Here is a 12,237-nt window from a genome sequence, read left to right on the forward strand (position 1 = left end):
CCTAGATGCTTGTGTCCTAAAACCCAATGCCCACCTTCTCCAGAAATCCAGCCAGTCAGGGTCGTGGAGAGCTTTGTATTCATTCCCGAATAAATATCCATTGTGCCCCACCAGGTGCCATGCATTGTGTTGGGCACTGGCAATAAAGTGATGACAGTGCAGGGGAATCCCTGCTCTCAGGGAGCCAGCATTCTAGTTGGGGACACAATACGATACACAAATTAATAAGACAAGTTCGGACATCGATAAGTATAAATGAAGAAAATAAAACAGTGAAGTGACAGTGGATGACTGAGGGCAAGACTGAGAGATAGGATGTAGGGGGTCAGGGGCAGTAAGCACCTTTGAAGAGGTGACTGCATTTAAGCTGAGACCTGCGTAAGCAGGAGACAGCCAGAGCGGCTGCAGCCTGTGCAAAAACCTTAAGGTTAAAAGAGCTTGGTGTGTGCAAGCAACCAGGGAGTGTAGGGGAGGGAGTGGAGTGGTAGGAGTTGAGCAGGAGTGTTGGATTCAGTAGGGGGTGGTATAGAGTTTGGATTTTATCCTAAGGGCAATGAGAAACCACTAGTGCCAGAAAAAGTAATGGCCAAACCTTATTAAATATTTTCAATGTAATCTTTCAGGGGGCAGATGAGAGAAGAGGTTGTTCCAAACCAAGGGCATGACCCAAGTACAATCAGGAGGTGAGAAGGTCTGGGGGAAACAAAGTTATCACCTCTTTTTGCTCATATCCCAAACCCTGACATGCCCCATCAAGCAGCTCTCCCACTGATAGGCACCCAAGTCATCAACTCTGGTTTCTTCCCACCACACCCAACCTCACCACCTCAGGCATCCTAAGATACCATCTTCTTGAAGCATCACAAGCCCGCCCAGCACCATGACTAGTGCTAGAACTCCACCCACCTTTTAGACACCTCTGTCAGTTCTGAAGAGATCACAACCCACGTTGGGACCTCCAGCATCAGACGACACCCTGATTTCTCAACTTGCGCCACCCCAGCCACACCACCAGAGACCATGGCTGATACAAGAAATTCAAGTCCAGAAGAATTCTCTTGCCATAGTATGTAGTTTGATATGCTGAGCTAGGTCATTGCTCTGGGTTAATGAAATGTCTTTACAATTCATCCATTCTTGCTTTCTCATAGTTTATGGTAGGGATTGGACTGGTACCAGGGGGCAGGCTGGTAGTATAAATGGATGCTGTGAGCTGGATATTATCTAGTCAGAAGTGGTGGGAACTGTGCAATACTGGGGGATCACATGCCCCATCTAAAGGGCACTATGGCTATTCACCTGGCCACTCATTGTCCAGAGTTGTGAGCATTTCAGATTTCTCAGAAGACATAAGAAACCTAGATTTGAGGGTAAAAAATCTCTTGATTTTTAGATGTTGGCAACTAATTCAAATTTTCAAAAAAAACACTAGGTAGCTCGGCTGGTGTGGCTCAGTGGTTGAGCGTTGACCCATGCACCAAGAGGTTGCCAGTTCGATTCCCGTTCAGGGCACATGCCCAGGTTGTGGGCCAAATCCCCAGTGAGGGGCATGCAGGAGGCGGCCAATCGATGTTCTCTCATCAATGTTTCTATCTTTCTCTCCCTCTCCCTTCCTCTCTCTAAAAATAAATAAAGAAAAATAAATAAATAAATAAAAAGAACACTAAGTAAGCCACACAAAACATTTCCTTTCTTTGACATAATCTCAAAGTTACAAAGAAATTACAAGGACAATTCAAATAACTTTTTATTCCTGAACCATTTGAGCATAAGTTCCTGACACAATGCCCCAATACTTGTTTGTGTATTTCCTCCAAACAAGGCTGTTCCCCTGCAGAATCACAATGTATCCACCAATGCAGGAAATTAACATGGATACATTGTTGCCATCTAATACAGTACTCAGACCTCCTCGAGCTTCACCATTTGTCCAAATGGTGTCCTTTCTAGCAAAAGAGTTCCATTCAAGATCTCATGTTGCATGTAGTTGTCCGGATGCTTGAGTCCCCTTTGGTCTGGAACATTCCTTGTTCTTTGACTCTCATGACCTAGACACTTTGGAGACTGTCCCTCAATTTAGGTTTGTCGGATGTTTGCTCTGGATCAGGTCATGCATTCAGGTCATGCATCTTAGATTAGGAAAAGCTTGTGGATTCTGTGCATTGTGAGAGATCCCAGAAGTGATGTTCTGTCCTCACTGCATCATAACAGATGATATTTTGTAGCTTATGCTGGGTGGCCCCGGGTTGAACACAGCCAAACTATCTGAGACTCCAGCAACCTGGCTCACACTGTTTTCCCTGCCCTGGTGATTCCCTGAGGCCCTGCCTCACCCAGCTTTCAGGCCTACCCAAGCTGTTTCCAATGGCTTTACCATAGGATTAGCCTGCCTTGGATCCTGCTTCAAAGTTTCCTAAAATATCTCAAACAAGCAGCACCTGGTCTCAGTGAGCCCCATACCTCTCATTAAGTGGCCCCAGGCCTGGCACTAGAAGCAGCCAGCCTTGGTTCACAACTTGGCTTTTCCTGGGCACCTCCAAGCCCAACACAAGAAGCAACCATCTGCAGATCACTTTGTAGCTTATGCTGGGTGGCCCCGGGTAGAACACAGGCGGAAGCTGACCTTACCCCAGAGCCAGCACACCAAGACACATCATCATCAAAATGCCGAAGGTTAAAGACAAAGAGAGAATCTTAAAAGCAGCAAGAGAAAAGCAGTCAGTTACCTACAAGGGAGCTCCCATAAGACTGTCAGCTAATTTCTCAAAAGAAACTTTGCAGGCCAGAAAGGAGTGACAAGAGATATTCAAGGTGATGAAAAGCAACCACCTACAACCAAGATTACTCTATCCTGCAAAGCTATTATTTAGAATCAATGGACATATCAAGAGTTTCCCAGACAAGAAAAAGCTAAAGGAGTTCATCACCACCAAACCAGTATTATATGAAATGTTGAAGGGTCTTCTTGAAGGAGAAGAACAAAAATATGAACAATAAAATGGCAATTAATACATATCTATCAACAATTGAACCTACAAACAAAATGAGCAAGCAGAACGGAAACAGACTCATAGATACAGAGAACTTTTTGTTGCTTGCCAGATGGGCGGGGGCTGGAGGGATGGGTGAAAAAGATGAAGAAATTAAAAAGTACAAATTGGTTGTTAAACTGATGAACCTCAAAGGGAAGGGGGGAGGGAGGGAGGGATGAGAACAACCAAAGAACTTCTATGCATATATGCATACCAATGACAACAACAATAGTGTGGGGAGGACAGGAGGGGGGCAGAAATGGGAAGGAGGGGGTCAATGGGGAAAAAAGGGGGGGACATCTGTAATACATTCAACAATGAACATGAGTTAAAAAATAAAATATAGCCCTGGTGGGTTTGGCTCAGTAGTTAGAGCGTCAGCCCCCGGACCAGAGAGTCCAGGTTCGGTTCCCACTAAGGGCATGTACCTTGGTTGCAGTTTGTCCCCAGCCCCAGTTGGGGTCGTGTGGGTGGCAGCCACTTAATGTGTCTCTTTCATATTGATGTTTCTCTCTCTCTCTTCCTCCCTCTTTCCTTCCCGCTCTATCTGAAGATAAATGGAAGAGTGTCCTCGGATGAGGATTAAAAATAAATAAATAAATAAAATATAATGGATTAAAAAAAAAAGAAATATTTCATAGGGAGTTATTTTGAGGTAAATACCCCATCTCTCATCAAATTCTTCATTTATTTATTTCCATCTATTATAGACTCTTGATTCCATGGGTTATAAGCCATTCCTGTTATTATTTTGGGGGTGCCCAAATAATCCTAGATTTGGCCTGTGACAGTCCCTTCAAGCTGGCTTCTGTGTCCTTTCGACATGTCACCATCGTTCTTAAAGCACTTCCTTACTCTCTGGCACAAGATATCCCAGGCTCACCTTGCACTTTTCCTGCCCTCATCCTGAAATCAGCCCCTTCTCCAAAGAGCCCAGGTTCCTTTTTGTGAAGAAGGCAATCTAGAAACCAAGATCTACATGTGCTCATTGTTACTGGGTGTCACTGCTCTAGATCCTCTCGGTGGACCGTTACACACGTGTGTGCACACACAGATGCACATTTATATCTATATATAGTATTCGTTTCCATAGTCATCTATCTATATTGAAAACCATGAGTTCACCCTGATAGATCCAATTTCGATCCAAGTCACAGGATTAATTCTAGTGTTTCTCCCTACCCATATTAATAACTCCCTTCTCCAACCGTGAGAAACCTGGTACTCCCATTGATTTTAATCTGTTCACTTATTTGACCAATCCCCAGTAAGTAGCGACTTTTACTGATGCTGCCCTCTCCCCGACAAAAATGCCTTTACCCCACTCCGGCTCGGACCCTCCCTTACAGGCTGCTTTCCCACGAGGATGCCTTCCTCACTCACACGAGTTCTGGTCACAACCTAGGTCACCCTCATCACACTCTTCTTACCCCATTTAGACTGTGACCCCCACCACCCCCACCCCGTGGACCAGCACATACTCCCCCAAATTGCTGATGCTTACATTGCTGGGACCACCTACTGGGTTTTTCATTGAATTTTTCAATTGTTCAAGAATAGACAGAAAGGGATGGGAGTGAAAGGGAGGAGAGGGGAGGGGAGGAGAGGGAAGGGGAGGGGAGGGGAAACACATTTTTGGCAAGCTGGCTTTAGCTATGTGCCATCAGTTCCTACCTTCAGCTTACTGTAGTGAGGCAGACATTCACACATTTAACTAATATTTATTGGGTGTTTCCTTGGGACCAAAGAGGACAAAGGATTAGACTGGAGATGAAGTGTTGTGGGGGGAATACTGGCAGACACAGAGGAGCCATCTCATCTTTTGGACTTGTTGGGCCATCATACATGTTCCATCACTTGCAAACCCCTCTCAGATTCGCAGGACCAGCTTGGCCAGGAGAGTTCATTCTAGTTGGAACCGACTCAGTGAGGGTGAGGTGCTTACCCCACAAAGATGCCTCATTTCCCTGGGCCTGCTCCACCCACTGTTAATAGCTTCTTCCCAAACTGAATCATCAAATCCTGGTTACTCAGACTGTGTCTCCCCCAGGTTCATGATCCTTTGGACATTTCGTACTATAGCTCAGCCTCCCCAGATGCAGCATAGTAATAATATAACAACAGGTAACATTTATTGAGCACTGACTGTGTTTCAAGCCCAATGCCTCCACTTTTTAGCTGTGCCACCATGGGCCAGTCATTCCTATATGAGTTTCCTGGGGTTGCCATAACAATGACTACAGGCTTGATGGGTTAAAGCAACTCGAATGCGTTGTCTCACAGTTCTGGAAGCCAGAAGTCCGAATCTGTCTCACTGGCGCGAAATCAAAGTGTCCTCAGAACCGCACGCCTTTGGAAGGCTCTAGACTCTAGAGTTTAGAGGAAAATCTGTTCATGGCTCTCTGGCTTCTGGAGGCTGCTGGTGCTCCTGGCTTGTGGCTGCATCACTCCAGTCTCTGCATCCGTCTCCAGCCTTCTCATCTGTGTGTGACGTCTCCCTGTGTGTATTTCTCTCTTTTAAAAAAATTTTTTGACCTATATTGATTTTTAGAGAGAGGAAGGGAGAGAGACAGAAACACCAATGAGAGAGAACATCCATCAGCCACCTTCTGCATGCCCCCACTGGGGATCAGGTCCATAACCTGGGCATGTGCCCTGACTGGGAACTGAACCGGCAACCTCTTGGTACATGGGTTGACACTCAACCACTGAACCACAACAGCCAGGCACTGTCTCTCAGAGTTATAAGGACACTTGTGACGGTATTTAGGGCTGCCCTGGATAATACAGGATAATCTCTCCATCTCAAGATCCTTTGCTTAATCACACCTGCAAAGACCCCTTTTCCAAATAAGGTTACACTGAGCGGTTCCAGGGATCAGGACCTGATCTCTTTGGGGGCCAAGACTCGGCCTGCCACACTGCCCCTCTCGGAGTCTCAGTCGTCTCGTTTGTAAAAAGAGGACAGCAATGCCCTGGTTGGTTTGGCTCAGCCACTAGAGCTTGGCCCACAGATTGAAGGGTCGAGGGTTCAATTCCCAGTCAAGGGCACATACCTGGTTCGATCCCCTGCCCCAGTGAGGGTCGTGCAGGAGGCAACCAATCGATGTGTCCCTCTCACATCGCTATCTCCCTCCCTTCCTCCCTTCCACTCGCTCTAAGAATCAATGGGAAAATATCCTCCGGTGAGGATTAACAAACAAACTAATTAATTAATTAAATACAAATAAAAGAGGGCAGTAATAATGGCATCTGCTCTCGGGGCTGCGGTGAGGTTTCAGTGGGTCCCTGTAAATCACGCAGTTGGCACACTGGCAGGCAGGCCGCTCTCGATGAATAGTGCAGTTATTGTGAATCGATTTCTTGAGTTCTTTCGACCCAGTCCTGGCAATTGCGGGGGTAATTGATTCCAATGATGTCACCTCTCCTCTCAGCTGCCAGGTTCTCAGCAGGACGAAATGTGCCAAATGGGCTTTGTTGAGCCAACTCCTCTGGGTGTGAAGCGCCACCATGCCAACCCGCCTCGCTGTTTCAGGGCCCGTCTGCTGCTTCTCCCTAATTAGCTCAAAGGCGACACCCGCCAGCAGGCCCACTTGCTGCCACCCCGGGAGAACAGAGCAGCACACCACGGCTAAACATTTGAACTTTTTTTTTTTTTTGTCAGTGACTGGATGAAAATAGTATCGTGGGCATTTAAACAGCGCAGAGCAGAGATGAGGGAGAAATGCCACCTCATCCTTGTACCCACAGGGGCAGCCTTGAGGGAAAACCGCTCTTCGGCACCCCAACCGTGTCGCTGACAATGTTCCACAAACTACCTTTTGTATTAAATTGGAGAATATAAAAATCGAGAGATGGTTTTCTTTTTTTTTATTTTATTTTATTTTATTTTATTTTTTTATCCTCACCCGAGGATATTTTTCCATTTTTTTGTACAGATAGAGTGGGAGGGAGGGAGAGAGAGAGAGAGAGAGAGAGAGAAACATCGACGTGAAAGGGACACATTGAGTGGCTGCCACCTGCATGACCCAACCAGGGCCGGGAATAAACTGCAAAAGACACCCTCTCTTTGTGCCTCAGTCTCCTCATCTGTAAAATGGGGGTCCTAGTAGCCCCTTCTTCAAAGTGTTGAGGAGAATAAGGATCCACCTGGGCCACAGGGTGACACTCAATGTAAGTCACGTGAGGATGCTGAAGGTGGGGATTACGGTCATGGCCTCCCAGCTCTCCACCCGCACGCCACGGTACCCAGGACCTGCTCCTTACTGTCGGTGACTAGTCTCACAACTCAATTTTCTTTTTTGAGCCTCAGTTTCCCTGTGTGTTAAGTGAGTGGGTCTGGCATGATGATTTCAGGGACCCATTCTACCTTCTAATTCCAAGAGTGGCTTTGGGGTGTGTCCCTCACTCCTGCCACCCCAGCCTCTGGCCTTTCTCCAGGACCCATCCAGCGACATAAGCACTGTCCTGATGAGAGAGGGTTGGAGACATGGGAGACATCCCTACAGGGACATGGTGAGCGGTGAAGCTTTTCTCAGCCACAAATGCTCTTAAAATTCAACAGAGGAGTCTGGGAACATTCAAGGTGCTTGCTCAACAAGGATCGTATTTAATTTTCAGGAACCGGTCCTGGCACACTGTCCAGGTTGTGTGACAAATCTCTCCCACAGAGGCACAGTCCTCCAGCTCGTGTCCCCACACCACCGACTGTGCAGGCGCTCAGACTCATGCTCCCCAGCCAGAGTTTCACTCACTCATATGCTATGCATTTATCAAGCACCTGCTGTATACCAGTCAGTACAACAGAGGCTGGACACACAGCAGGGACGGCCGGGCAGGATGCTCCTTTCTATTGTTTATTTAAAAACTTTTTTTTTTCTTTATTGATTTTTTTTAGAGAGAGGAAAGGAGAGGGATAGAGAGACAGAAACATTGATGAGAGAGAACACTGATTGGCTGCCTCCACACTGGGGATTGGGCCCACAACCCGGGCATGTGCCATGACCGGGAATCGAACTGGCAACCTCTTGGTGCGTGGGTGGATGCTCAAGGATTCTGTCTTTTTTTTTTTTCAGATAGAGTGGGAGGGAGAGAGAGGAAGAGAGAGAGAGAAAGAGAGAAAGAGAGAGAGAAACAGAGTCGTGAAAGTGATACATAGAGTGGTTGCCACCCGCATGACCCAACCAGGGCCAGGGACAAACTGCAACCGAGGTACATGCCCTTAGCGGGAATCGAACCCAGGTCTCTCTGGACCGCAGGCTGATACTCCAACCACTGAGCCAAACTGGCCAGGGCAAGGATTCTCATTTTTAAAAGCCATTCCTTTAACACATCAATGCATACTATGGAAGAAACACAGTGTGTCCTGAGGCCAGGAGACCAAACCTATTCAGAGGGCATCATGGAGGGCTTCTCAGAGGAAGAGGCATTTACACCAAGACCTGAAGGATAGGAGTTAGAAGGGGGGAAGTGGAAACAGTATGATGAAAAGGCCAGCCAGTGTGGTGGGTGAGGTCAACCAGGGGTCCAGAGGCTTGTTCATGGAGTGGGCTTCATGCAGAGGGACATGGGGAGCTGAGGAGGCTCAAGGTTAAGCAGAGAAGAGACCTGCTTTGACATAATCCACCAGTCAGTCACCTTGAACTTGGGAATTTAGAAAGGGGAGGCGCTCTGTCATCCAGGGACAGCCAGGGGTGTCACGTCCAGGAAGGGCATGGGGAACACAGGGCTGGCTCCGTGCCCGTCTCGTGGACCACACCCACATCTGACAGCCCAGTAGGATAGGGCCCTGACTCACTACCAGGCCATAAGAGTCCTCTGCCCGACCCCGCTAAGCCTGTTTCCCTCTCTGAAAAGTTTATCAATGGGAACGTGTCCTGGTGACTGGAAAACTACTTCAGCAATAAGACCCTTTATTTTATCTTCTAAAATGGAATCCCACCATATGTATATACCATGTTTTCTTTATCTATTCACAATTCTGTACCAGACACTTAAAATTTTGTTAAGGGTAGACCTCAAGTTATGTAATTTTTTCCATTAGAAGATTTTTTTGTGTGTGTGGTGGTGTGGGGTGAAAAAAATTGTTTTTTAATCTTAAAAGGCAAAAGGAGAAAAAAGGAAGTCCAAGCTATGGGGTGGGGGCCTACAGGGTGGGTTGATCTCATATTGTCATCACCGCCATGTACCAAACTCTTCTCTCCTCCTGGCCCGTGACGGTCTCGGAAAGCGGCGCCAGGTGGCTTTCTCCTGGTGAGATGACAGCTGCAGAACCATGGGTCTCCCGCAAATGTGACAACACCCTCAAAACCATCTCCCCAGCAGTGCACTGGGCAAAACTGGGCCTCGAGCACACTCCCAGCCCGGTCAAGGGTGTGGGTCCATCACAGCAGGCGTAGACAAATCGGATTTAACCCCGAGCCGCGTAAAGGGTCAATACCCTTCCAGTCAGGGTGGGGCCGAGCACAGGAGTTGGGAGGAATGGCTATGAGTTTAGCAGCGGGCAGTGTGCAAATCAGCCCGAATTTCCCAGCCCCTTCCTTAGGAGGCAGGGACTGCGCGCAGCCTCACTGAGGCGGGTGCTATGCAGAAAACCGTGCGTTTCAGGGCAATTATGACACCAGCACTAACCACTGATCAGGTCCGGATGATGCGCCCGGCGCTGGGTTAAGGCAACTGTTAAAAACAAACGGGCACTGTGATCCCCATTTTACAGATGAGAGAATAAAAGCTCCGAGAGGTGAATATTTTGGAGCCAGACGGAGGCTCCTTCCTTCCTAGCAGGCTGGCCGTGAAAACTAACATGAACTCCCAAAAGCATTAGTGCCATTCCATCAAATAAATGTATTCCAGCAGATGGAAGTAGGATGAGCTGAGGGCTCTGAATGGAAGTTTCTAGAACAGAATTCCATTTTCCAGCTTCCTCTGCACATAGGAGCAGGCCTGTTGGAATAGGTCTGGGGTTAGCTCACCTGGTTTACAGAAGAGGCACCAATGGAGGTGTAGTGGGAGGTCCCGGACACACACCTGAAGAAGGCAGGCTTACCTGTACAGGTCACTCAGGGCAGTGACCTCCACGCTGGGAGGGATGAGGCGCATGTCACAGGCCAGGAGTGCCTGGAAGGATGCCCCAGCCTCCAGGTGAAAAAAACAACAACAAATAAAATTGAATGACAATAACAAAGTTAATGATGATGAAGGGCGTGTCCCCCTTTCCTCCTGTGGTAGGTGGAAAAATGACCTCCAAACAGGTCCAAGTCCTAATACAGGACCCCGTGAATATGTTGGTTACCCTACATGCCAAAAGGGATTTTGCAGATGTGATTAAGGTTAAAAAGCTTGAGATGGGGAGGCTATCCTGAATCATCCAGGTGGGTACTGAATCCTTCCTTAAAAGTGAAGAAGCTTGCCCTGGCCGGTTTGGCTCAGCGGTTAGAGCGTCAGCCTGCGGTCCACAGAGACCGGGGTTCGGTTCCCGCTAAGGGCATGTACCTTGGCTGCAGTTTGTCCCCGGCCCTGGTTGGGTCGTGTGGGTGGCGGCCACTCGATGTGTCCCTTTCACATCGATGTTTCTGTCTCTTCCTCTCTCTCCTTCCCGCTCTATCTGAGTAAAAAATGGAAAAATGTCCTCGGGTGAGGATAAAAAAAAAAAAAAAAGTGAAGAAGCTTTCCCAGGGGTGGTCCAAGAAGATGGGACTGGGGAAGAGCGGGAGGAGAATGCTGGGCTTCTGGCTTGGAAGATGGAGGAAGGAGTCAAGGAATGTGGCAGACTTGAGAAGCCCAAAAGGCAAAGAAACCTATTCTCCCTGAGGGCCTCTAGAAAGGAATGCAGCCCGGCTGACACCTTGACCTCAACCCGGTGAGACCCCAGTGAGACTTCTGTCCTAGGGAAGTATGTAATGTACACTGTATTTTAAAACATGGGAAACTGGATACAAAGTATAAGGGAACGCTCTGTACTACCTTTGCAATATTTTCTGTACAACTACAGGCTATTCTGAAATTAAAAGTTTTTAAAAAAATACAGATGCCCAGGCCCCATCCCTAACCATTTATTTAAATCAGAAGTTCTGTCTTAGGGATCAAGCATCAAGATTTCAAAATTCTCTAGGTGATTCAGACCTGAAGCCAGGGTTGAGAGCCACCCATGCATTGAAAGCACCTCATAAAATATAAAGCATGAGGGAAATGCAGGTTGTTATGATTAATCAACCAAGGCATTGTGTTGTTGTTGTTGTTTTTCAATTACACAGGTAACAGTGTAAAAAAAACAGTGACCATTGTAAAAAACCCAAAGAGAAATAAAAATGAAAATCACCCCTAATCCTATCCCCCAGTGAAACCCACGGTTTTTTTTGTGACTGCCCTTTCACACTTTTTTCTTTCTCATGGAATACCTAAAAGTATTACTATTCCGGTTGTTGTTATTATTAAAACACAAAACTGGGGCTCTGAGAGGCAGCCCTATAGCCCCAGGGTCTTTGAGCTCATCTGTCTACTTCTGCATCCTTTATCTTCAAGGGTGGGCGAGCCCCGCCCAGGTGAGGAGTTGGAGCGGCTGATGTTGAAATGCTTGAAAACGCAGCATACATACCTGTGCCTTGGCAATGCCACCTGCTAATTAAGTGAGGACATGGCACGGCCTCCAGCGCTGTCACATTTCAGCCAATGGGGAGCTGCTTCTGTGTCATCTCCCCATTCCTGTTTTCTCTCCCATGCTAGGACACCGCAGGACACAAGGCCAAGCTCCTCATAACTGGCCCAGGGCCCAGGGTGTGCAGCATCACCTGGACGGTTTCCTGCCAGGGTTTCTCCGTCAGCTTCCTGTGGGCAACAGTCATCAGCCTGTCACTAATATATTTAATATTGCTGAACTCTTTCTTTTTTTTTTTGGTATCCCTCACCCAAGGATACTTTTTCCATTGATTTTTTAAGAGAGAGTGGAAGGAAAGACAGGAAGAGAGAGAGAGAGAAACATTGATGTGAGAGAGATACATACATGCCCAACTGTGCTGGGGATTGAACCTGCAACCCAGGTACGTGCCCTTGACTGGGAATCGAACCAGCGACCCTTCAGTGGGAGGGCCAACACTTTAACCACTGAACCACACCAGCCAGGGTTCATTATCTTTTAAATGAAATAGTTGGTACATAAAATAATACTTATAGCACATGTGAGTTATAAAATACACTAGTAGAATGAACA

Source organism: Molossus molossus, unplaced genomic scaffold (genome assembly GCF_014108415.1).
Source record: "Molossus molossus isolate mMolMol1 unplaced genomic scaffold, mMolMol1.p scaffold_m16_p_22, whole genome shotgun sequence".
NCBI classification, from domain to species: Eukaryota; Metazoa; Chordata; class Mammalia; order Chiroptera; family Molossidae; genus Molossus; species Molossus molossus.